The sequence below is a fragment of the Mytilus californianus genome, unplaced genomic scaffold, assembly GCF_021869535.1.
Source record: "Mytilus californianus isolate M0D057914Y unplaced genomic scaffold, xbMytCali1.0.p SCAF_7, whole genome shotgun sequence".
NCBI classification, from domain to species: Eukaryota; Metazoa; Mollusca; class Bivalvia; order Mytilida; family Mytilidae; genus Mytilus; species Mytilus californianus.
Window position 1 is genome coordinate 57,213,597 of NW_026262723.1, and position 9,189 is coordinate 57,222,785.

The window sequence follows — 9,189 nt, forward strand, 5'->3', positions numbered from 1 at the left end:
CACCATTCAATTCGACAACGATAGACAGGAATTCTTAATAAAAAAAAATAGTGAGAAGTACCAAGGTCAATAGAAAAGACAACAACTGAGCAGTCAGGATTCTACTTCGTCAAAATTATCTCCCCATTACGCCAGTTCATTTTTACAATCGTAAAAATGGAAGCCATTGTAGGGATGACGCGCTTCCAATTTAGCTCTTGAAAACCGATAAATTTATCCACATAGCACCATTACGATCCTTATATGCCAGGTGTATTTTAAAAGACAAATGTATCTACTAGCTAATGAGCATCAGTTAATGTACTTGTCTGCATTCAGTCAACTTAAAACTATTGTCGGATCGGTTGTCAGGTGGAATTTTTGGAAATTCATAAACATTTAAAAAAATTCTAATTAAATATTTCGTGGAAGGTCAGACTAAAAATTTTCAGTGGTTGAAGACTATAAACCCTCATTATCACACACAAAAAATGAAGTTTTTTCGAAGATATGCATTTTTAAGATCCAACTTAAAAGTCAGTCGTCAAGTACTTTTAGTAAAAATTTGCTATTCAAACACACCTATTCTGTTTTTGTGATTCATTAGAAAGGTATTTCACTTGACCCATATATTTAATTTTTTAGTACTGTGAACTTTCGATGTTATAAAGTCAACCTGTAGCCTTGATATATAAAAATAATAGAATCTGAAGCGAGATGATGTATCAAATACTCTTGCTTTATACGTTTTCAAGACAAAATATTTAACTCAAACACGCCCTAACATAAAAAGGTGCACTCGATTTGATCTTTTCGATGCAATTGTTACCCATTTTTTGAATTTTTTCTTCAGTTACATAATGAAAGGGCAGAAACGAAAATTAAGGAACAAATAGATTGATATGTTCTCCGTCCGTGGTAAAAAAAAAAAAAAAATCGGAGGTTATGCATTTTTTAGATCCAACTGAATAGACAACCATGTCGTCGACTTGGTATCTAATTGTTCTGCTTAATTATATAATAGATAAATTGAAAACTTATGCAAATTGTGTTTTTATGAAAAAATACATCGTAATTTAGCCGAAAACTGTCATTTTATTTGTTTCTATTAACTTTTAAAAATTTTGTTACTATAGTAAACATTACAGTAAGCATTTATCGCCTTCTCTAACAAAGAGCTTCGATTCTTTTGTTCTCTTTCAACTGGGTTTCCGCCTGTGAGTAAATAAAGATGATATCCACTAAATATGCACAAAATTAAAGATTGAAAACACTGACTTAAGCAAAAACCCAAGGAGAACTCAAGTACTCTGGAAGTTGTAAGCTGAAAAATAAATTCATTAAAGAAGTTGCAATGTCCTGTTACCATGACCTTATTTAATACAATGATGATAAAGCAGCAAACAATCAGTTGAAAGTAAAAATACTGAAAATGGGAATCAGATATATGTAGTAATTGTATAATCGATTTTTTTAACAATTCAACCGGACTTTTCGCATGTCAAAAAACAAACTGTAGTAATTCTGTTGTTCGTTTAAATACAAATTACTTATCTTCAAAGAAATCGGTATTTTGGTTCTGAAACGATTAATAATTATTGAGTACATAGAAAATTTAAATTTGAATGATAACAGAATTATTTAATGTAATACATGTAATCATGGAAATAAAATAATAGAATGAAGTCTTTTTGAAAGAAACTGTATGTATTCAGCTTGTCTCTCTAGAATTCAATTATTTTGAACTATAGAATTCGGTGCAAAGTTTAAAAAAAGCAAATTAGATTTCGTATTCAGAGGGATACTTTACAAACATATTGGATTTCAACATTAATCTAGGATGAAATAGACTTTTACGTCATCATTAATAACATATCGTCTAATGTCTAAGTCGACGCCAGTACTTCCTCGTTCTAAGATTAAATTTACATGACAATGCGTCACTAATTACTTCGTCTAGCTTAATGACAAAATACATAAATTGTATGGTATTATTCTTCAAAGATTTATTAATGCATTGTTTTATGTTAAGACCATTATATTTCGATAACATATTATGCGATGAAAGGCCAATTTGTCCCATACGTATAAAATAAAAAACAAGAAAACATAGGGAAAAGATTTCAAATTTGAAAGAGAAATTTAACTAAACGCACCTAACAAATTAATAAAGATTATATTTTCCTCAACATGTTATTGTCAAAAGGTCGTATGCATTATCTTATGTGAATTGTACAAAATAAGGACTGTAAAACAAACATCAGTTCCTCTTCTCTCAGATTGGAAGGAAACGGTTGATAAGTAAGGGAATTGCATTGGTATCATTAATTACTCGATCGGAAAATTAAGACGACAGTAGTTTACCGATGTTCAAATCTCGTAAATCGATTAAGAGGAGACAAATCAAGATAACAAAACAAAATCTGAGGGAATGGCATAAACGCCGAAACGAGCGAGACCGGTTGTGTCGACAGGGAAGGAGTCTTTTGCTATGCATGCATCCCGCGCCATGCGGATTCAATTCAAGTCAAATGTCACAATCAGTAAAATTACAGATCAGACGACTATATTGGTCTCTAAAAAATTACGACCGCAAAACCATGTAGACATTCAGAGTTGAGACATCGACGCATCGTACTCGGTCAACCAATTCGTTATGGTGACCGTACAACTTATGAAGCGTCGATTGCAGTCGTTCTTTCCGATAACTCTGTTGAAACAGTTTTTTATTTTGGTGAAAGGAGCCCGCCCTTGTTAATGAAGTTCGCACAGTGTGAACATGTTATTAGCGTACTGTATTGAGTGAGATATATAAACGCAATACTGTGGAGAAGAGGGAAACCAAAAGTATTATATCTGCGATATTTAATTTCGAACGTGTTGTTTTCATTTTTACAGCACTGGGTCGATACTTCTGCTGGTGAACTATCAGTCCCCGAGGGTATCATCAGCTCAGTAGTCAGAACTTCGTTACTGACATGATTTATAACAAACATTTCTAAAATTGTCCGTTAATAAATTTTGAAATTATAAGAAACTAAAGAACTAAGGTTTAAACTCCCTCAGGCAAAGTTGACCTTAGATAAATTTGGCTATTTTTAGGTCCTTTTTGGGTCATATAGCTCTCCAACTGTTTAGATTATTATACATTCTTGGCTTTCAAATATTCGGCTTTGAGCGTGCCTGGTGAAGTTAAATCCAGAAAAGCGCTTCGGTCGCATGAAATTTATAACGTGTTGTTTTCATTTTACAGCACTGGGTCGATACCTCTGCTGGTGCACTATCAGTCCCCGAGGGTATCATCAGCTCTGTAGTCAGTACTTCGGTAGTGACATGATTTACAACAAACCTTAAGTTTCTAAAAGTGTTCTTAATAATTTTTTGAAATTATAAGAAACTAAGGTTTAAACTCCCTCAGGCAAAGTTGACCTTAGACATGTTAGATAAATTTGGCTATTTTTTTCAGGTCCTTTTTGGTTATATAGCTCTTCAACTGTTTAGGTTATTATACATTCTTGGCTTTCAAATATTCGGCTTTGAGCGTTCCTGATGAAGGTAAATCCAGAAAAGCGCTTCAGGCGCATGAAATTTATAACGTGTTGTTTTCATTTTTTTTTAAAATAGAATGATATAATATCAGCTCTATATACAGACAAATCACCTCATATAATATCGCGTTGCGATTATGATCACGCCCATGTGTGTATGTTTGTAACAGCAACTGTCATTGACCATAATATTCATCAATGAACAGGTGACCATTTTTATTGCGTCTGTAAACTATCTTATCTTTCATATTTTTGATTATATCAATCTAAAATTTAAGTCAATCCGAAAAACAACAATGAAGTATTCAATTTCGTTTTTAACTACATGTATATATATTGGTCACAATCGACAAATAAGTTCTTACATGAATAGTTAGGACCAATTTTTTCCTGCTTTGATGTTGTTTTTTTTATAGTCTGTGGTGAATCCTGCTGGTGTTGACCAAAAATTTTAAGTAACAGTTTTCGATAGATAAAAAGGGAATCAGCAACCAGCATTTAAATTCTTTATTTTGATCACGGCTTTTATTCCATATGAACTTCCGGAACTCCTTGCTCGCAATTCGGATTTGATATAAATTAATGACTGCCTTTTCAATATGTGGATCATAGTTTCTCAGTATGCATTACATGGTATATATAATTTCATTTTTTATCATATTTGGTCGGAAGGTTTTGTCTTCCCAGACCCACGAATAATTTTAAAACAATTGTCCATACAGTCTTAGAAGACTTTTAGGTGTTTCGTTTATATCCTGTAGCGAAACTGTAAAATTACTTTAAGTAAACCCACAAGGATTTACTGGCTGCCAAATTGTACTGGAAACATACTCGTCAACATTTATTTTGTAAATGATATACAGTTTTCGTCTTGGCACATTAACACCCACCCCGAACTGCCTGTCCATTAAACCGGAAAACTACTTCGACATTGTTGGATGGTTTTATGAAACTGACCACCAGGAATTTTGAGATTCTCGTTTGTAATAAAGTAAATATTACTTTATGGTTGATTAATTTTAATTTTTTTAAAATGCAACCAAATAGTAGATTTGGTAACAGGAAATGCATTACTCCGTCCAAATGCCAGTTGGTACGCACACTGTAGTATAACACATGAAATAACTGTAACGCGAAACCAAATTTTTTTGGCTGTAAAAGTGGCTGTAGGAATAAAAATAACAAAACGAATACTTTTAAATCTAGTTGCAAAAATATCCACTATCGTGATAAGTATCTACGTAGGAAACTAAGGTAAGTCATTCGCATGAGGAGATAAAAATTATACCATAGCGAAGGGGAAACGGTGACTACAGCAACTTTCAAAGTAATTATCTCAGCATGACTTTCATATACTCAAACTATTGGTGTCATATTAGTATTGAAAAGACTACATTTGTCCCAGATATACCTGTAATTAGAATTGACAGCCGGAAAGTTTAAACCATCAATCTTCCATCCCATATTTGAAAGATTACCTTTAATTTCCAGGAAAAAATCTAAATATGATGCAGACAGTCTGCTGTCGGTGGTTTCGCTTATTTCAAGTTCAATGAGAAATAATCAAGGAGATCTGCTATTATCCATTGGAATAAGGATAAAACATTAGTTATATCATCATTATTTGAAAGTAAAATTAATAGACGTGGAACGATTAAGTAACTTTCGTTCAGAAAGAAACCAAGCTCTCATATTAATACAGAGAAAAGGCGGATAGAAATAATTTACCTTTGTAGTCATTAAAGAACTAAAAAAACACTCCAAGATTATAGCGAATGGAGCGCTGCTCACAAACAAATGTTATCTGTTCATCTAAACTGGTAACCTGTTGTCAAATTGTTTTGTATCGAACGTACTTTGGGAATATTATTCCAGAAACACATGTCATATGCATTGAAATCTTTCATGTAAGAACTTGTTTCCAGTAAGAGTAAGTGACACTTAGAAGCTACAAAATAGGTGGAATCAAATTAAACAAGCTATGTAATTTCTATGCCATTCAATGACCAAGTTCAACACTACTTGGAAAAATAGAGAAATAATTCCAATTTGTCCAGAATAGGAGCTTATAGTATTGAATCAGTTTACAATTCCTGTACAAAGTTGGAATAATGTTGATGAAATATGATTAGAGTATCACCTGATACAAACTAGGTACCCTCTATAGCATGTATAATGCCAAAAATGACCAAATTCAACACATTAGAAATCAGACAAAGAAATAATTCAAATCTGTCCAAATAAGAAGCTGCGCATATTCATTCGCGTTCCATGACTGTGTAAAGTTCAAAGGATGTTGGTGGAAAACTGTTGTAGTTACACATGACATAAACAAGGTACCCTCTACAGCATTCGATAACAAAATATTGCCAAGTTTCACTCATAGGAAACACGAGAAAAAATTACGCAAATATGTCCAATATAAAAGGTACACATCATTAATCTTATTACAATTTTTGTGGAACGTTTGAATGATGTTGAAGGAAATCTGTTTGAGCTACATATGCCACAAACTAGGCACCATCTCTGATTGTACGATTTTTGATTGCTTCATATTGCGTTAACGCAAAAAATGGTATATCGAGACGAGGTATATACCCTCTATCACTTTCCAGGTATACAGAATGACATAGTGGAGCAGTTACTTGACCTGATCTCGCGGATAATAAATATCTCATACAAAAATACAACTTAATTGTTTAATAGCAGAGTAACAAACTTTTCAAGTTGGTATTTCGGACTCTTCAAACCTCCAACTGACAATGAGAAGTTGAGCTCTAATATTTTTTATATTAGGGGGTACTTCAATTGTATGCTGATATCCTTGCTTTTAAGTCTCCAAGTCGCACCCGCTAATGAAATAAATATTCATGTTCAATCAGTTTCCAAATCAAGTCCAGGTTTCATTGCAATGCCCCATATCTCCTTTTCAATATCCCGTGGTGACACAATTACAGGTTAACAGGAAACTGAATGGCTCGCCTAGTGATTTTACTTGAAAAGTAAACAGGTTTTGTATTTTTGTCAAGATACTAATACACTAGACACAAATATTAAACTTGGTCAAAATTCTTCATTTCAGGGCAATAACTCATTTAAGGAGTTTTCTGATAATTTCGACATCTTTAGATGGTACATAGATCTTGAATATTTTATACCCGCTAGATCTTGAATATTTTATACCCGCTAGACACTTTGACCTATTATGGTTATTAATATCTTAGAAAATGACTTGAGCTTATGATTTTGGCAGTTTTTATGGACTTCCCCTTTTTCAATTTGCATTGGAGTTCGGTATCAATGTTATACTTTTTTACCCTAGTGTTCTATTCTTAGCAATTACTACCATGTTGGTTGATGAACAGCAATTGATATTAACAAAGAGTGACGCTTCATTTGAATTAGTTCACTAACTGCATATGAATATATCTTTAAAAAGATGGATACCAAGTGATAAACAAAAGCTCATACTGGCCTTTGTTTAATTGATTGATAGATTGATTGATTGGTAGATGGTTTATCTATGCCTCATCAGCGCAAAAGGCTTTATCGCGGTAAGACGAATCTTTTAGCCAAATAAGCGTAAATGAATGACTGTTAGAAGAGAATTTTCAAGAAAAAAAAATAAATGATTTTCCCTTTCTTCATTTGGTATCTTGTGCAGAAAACTTTGTACCCTCTATGTTATCACTATTAGCCGGGTCGATACATTTGATGATGGACTTTCCGTAAGGGTTTCACCAGCCCAGTAGCCAGCACTTCAATAATGACATAAAAATATAAATAATGTTTTAATGAAATTTTTTGTTTCAAAATTTAGGAAATTATTCTAAATTAAGGATTATATCTTTCTCATGCATAGCTCTATTCTTTGTCTGAATTTGGATACACTTTTGGTTCTTTTTTGTTTTCTTAGCTCTTCAATGTTTGTTATAGTTTTTTGAATTTCAATCATATTGGACTCAAGCATCACTGAAGAGATATTCAGTGTCGAAATGAGCATCGGGTGCAGTAAAACTGGTCATGTTTATGGTATTACTACCACTTTGACGATACCTCTGCATGTAATGTGGAATGTAAGTCCCAGAGGGTATTTCCAACCCAGAAGACAGTACTTTAGTACTAGAATGATATATGAATATTTTTTAAACTGATACAAATTTTTGGAAATTATTCAAAATTAAGAAATATATCTCCCTCGTGCATAGCTCAACGTTTGTTTTAGGTTTTGAGTTTTCAACATTTATAACTCGGGCATCAATCAAGAAACAATGATTGTCAAAATGAATATCTGGTGCATTAACATTGGTATCGTTTATGTTACTATAAATTGAACAGAATGAAATGTACGTAAAGGCTTGCTTTGTAGTTTTTGTTCTTTTCTGCAAAAAAAATATATCGCCCAATGCTTCACTATTCATCACTGTAACATATTGTTACATAAATAACAACACTATAAACTCAAATATTTGGCCGAAAACAAGGAATGATATCAGACTTTCGAAATGGGTTAGATTGGCAATCACATAAATGATGTGGCTCAAACATGGTCAAATCTGACCTGCGTACTTTTTACAGGGACCTGTGACCATTACAAATGTTCCAAGCAAAGAATCAGATCAGTTTAAAACTGTATAGTTTGGTTAAAAGTGTCCTGGTGACCCGAAGCATTTTTTAACGTGACTGTGTGACCTAAGTTAGTACCCTACTAGAGCCTAAGATGATTATAGTAGGGAATCTCATAGTATTTGTAAATGGTATTATTAAAACAAGGTAACCGATCATATGCTTACAACTTCACAAATTACCCACTTATTTGCACAGATGATGGAATTTAAATGCAAAATTTTCTACCACATTTTTATGCTATCTTTTGTCTGATTGTGTTCTATACTTTTGTCTTATTTATTGGTTATCATTTTAACAAACAGTTGACACTTATATGCCTCGTCTATATGTAATTTTGATAGTAAAATGCAAATGTTGATATTAAAAGGCAAACACTTTTTTAATCATGCAAATGATGCAAACATCCAAAGTCAATGAGCCATGACTCAAGGCTCAGGGCCATGTGATCTTCATGGAAATGAGATATGCTTAGACTAATACAACTACAAACTAAGTTTCCTTGATCACTGTTGTTGGTCTTCATCAAAATTAACTAATCACAAACTTTAACATGTAAATTAAGCAAAAGCTTCAAAGTCAAAAGACTGTGACTGAAGGGGCAGGATCCAACAATCGCCATGGAAAAAAGATGTGCCAACAGTACTTCAAATGTATACTAAATATCATTGACTTTCTATTAGTGGTTCCTGTTAAACTAACATAATCACAAACTTTAGCATATTGTTGACACAGCCATTTGAAACAACACACCTATGTCTCTTCATTTCTAAGACAAGACAACATGACAATAAACAAATACTTTTGAATTTATTTATTACAAAAAAAATATGCTAAAAATCTTTTAACAACACGTCTGAATTGGTTTAAAATAATGTTTAAATGGAAGGCTTGTACAACATTCCTATCAAAAAAATATATTCACAAAATACATATTATATCTGAAAATTTTAAATTAATCCATAAAATTAAGATTCACTGTCTCCAACAATGACAAATATGACATATATAAAACTGCTAGGGAACAAAAGTATTG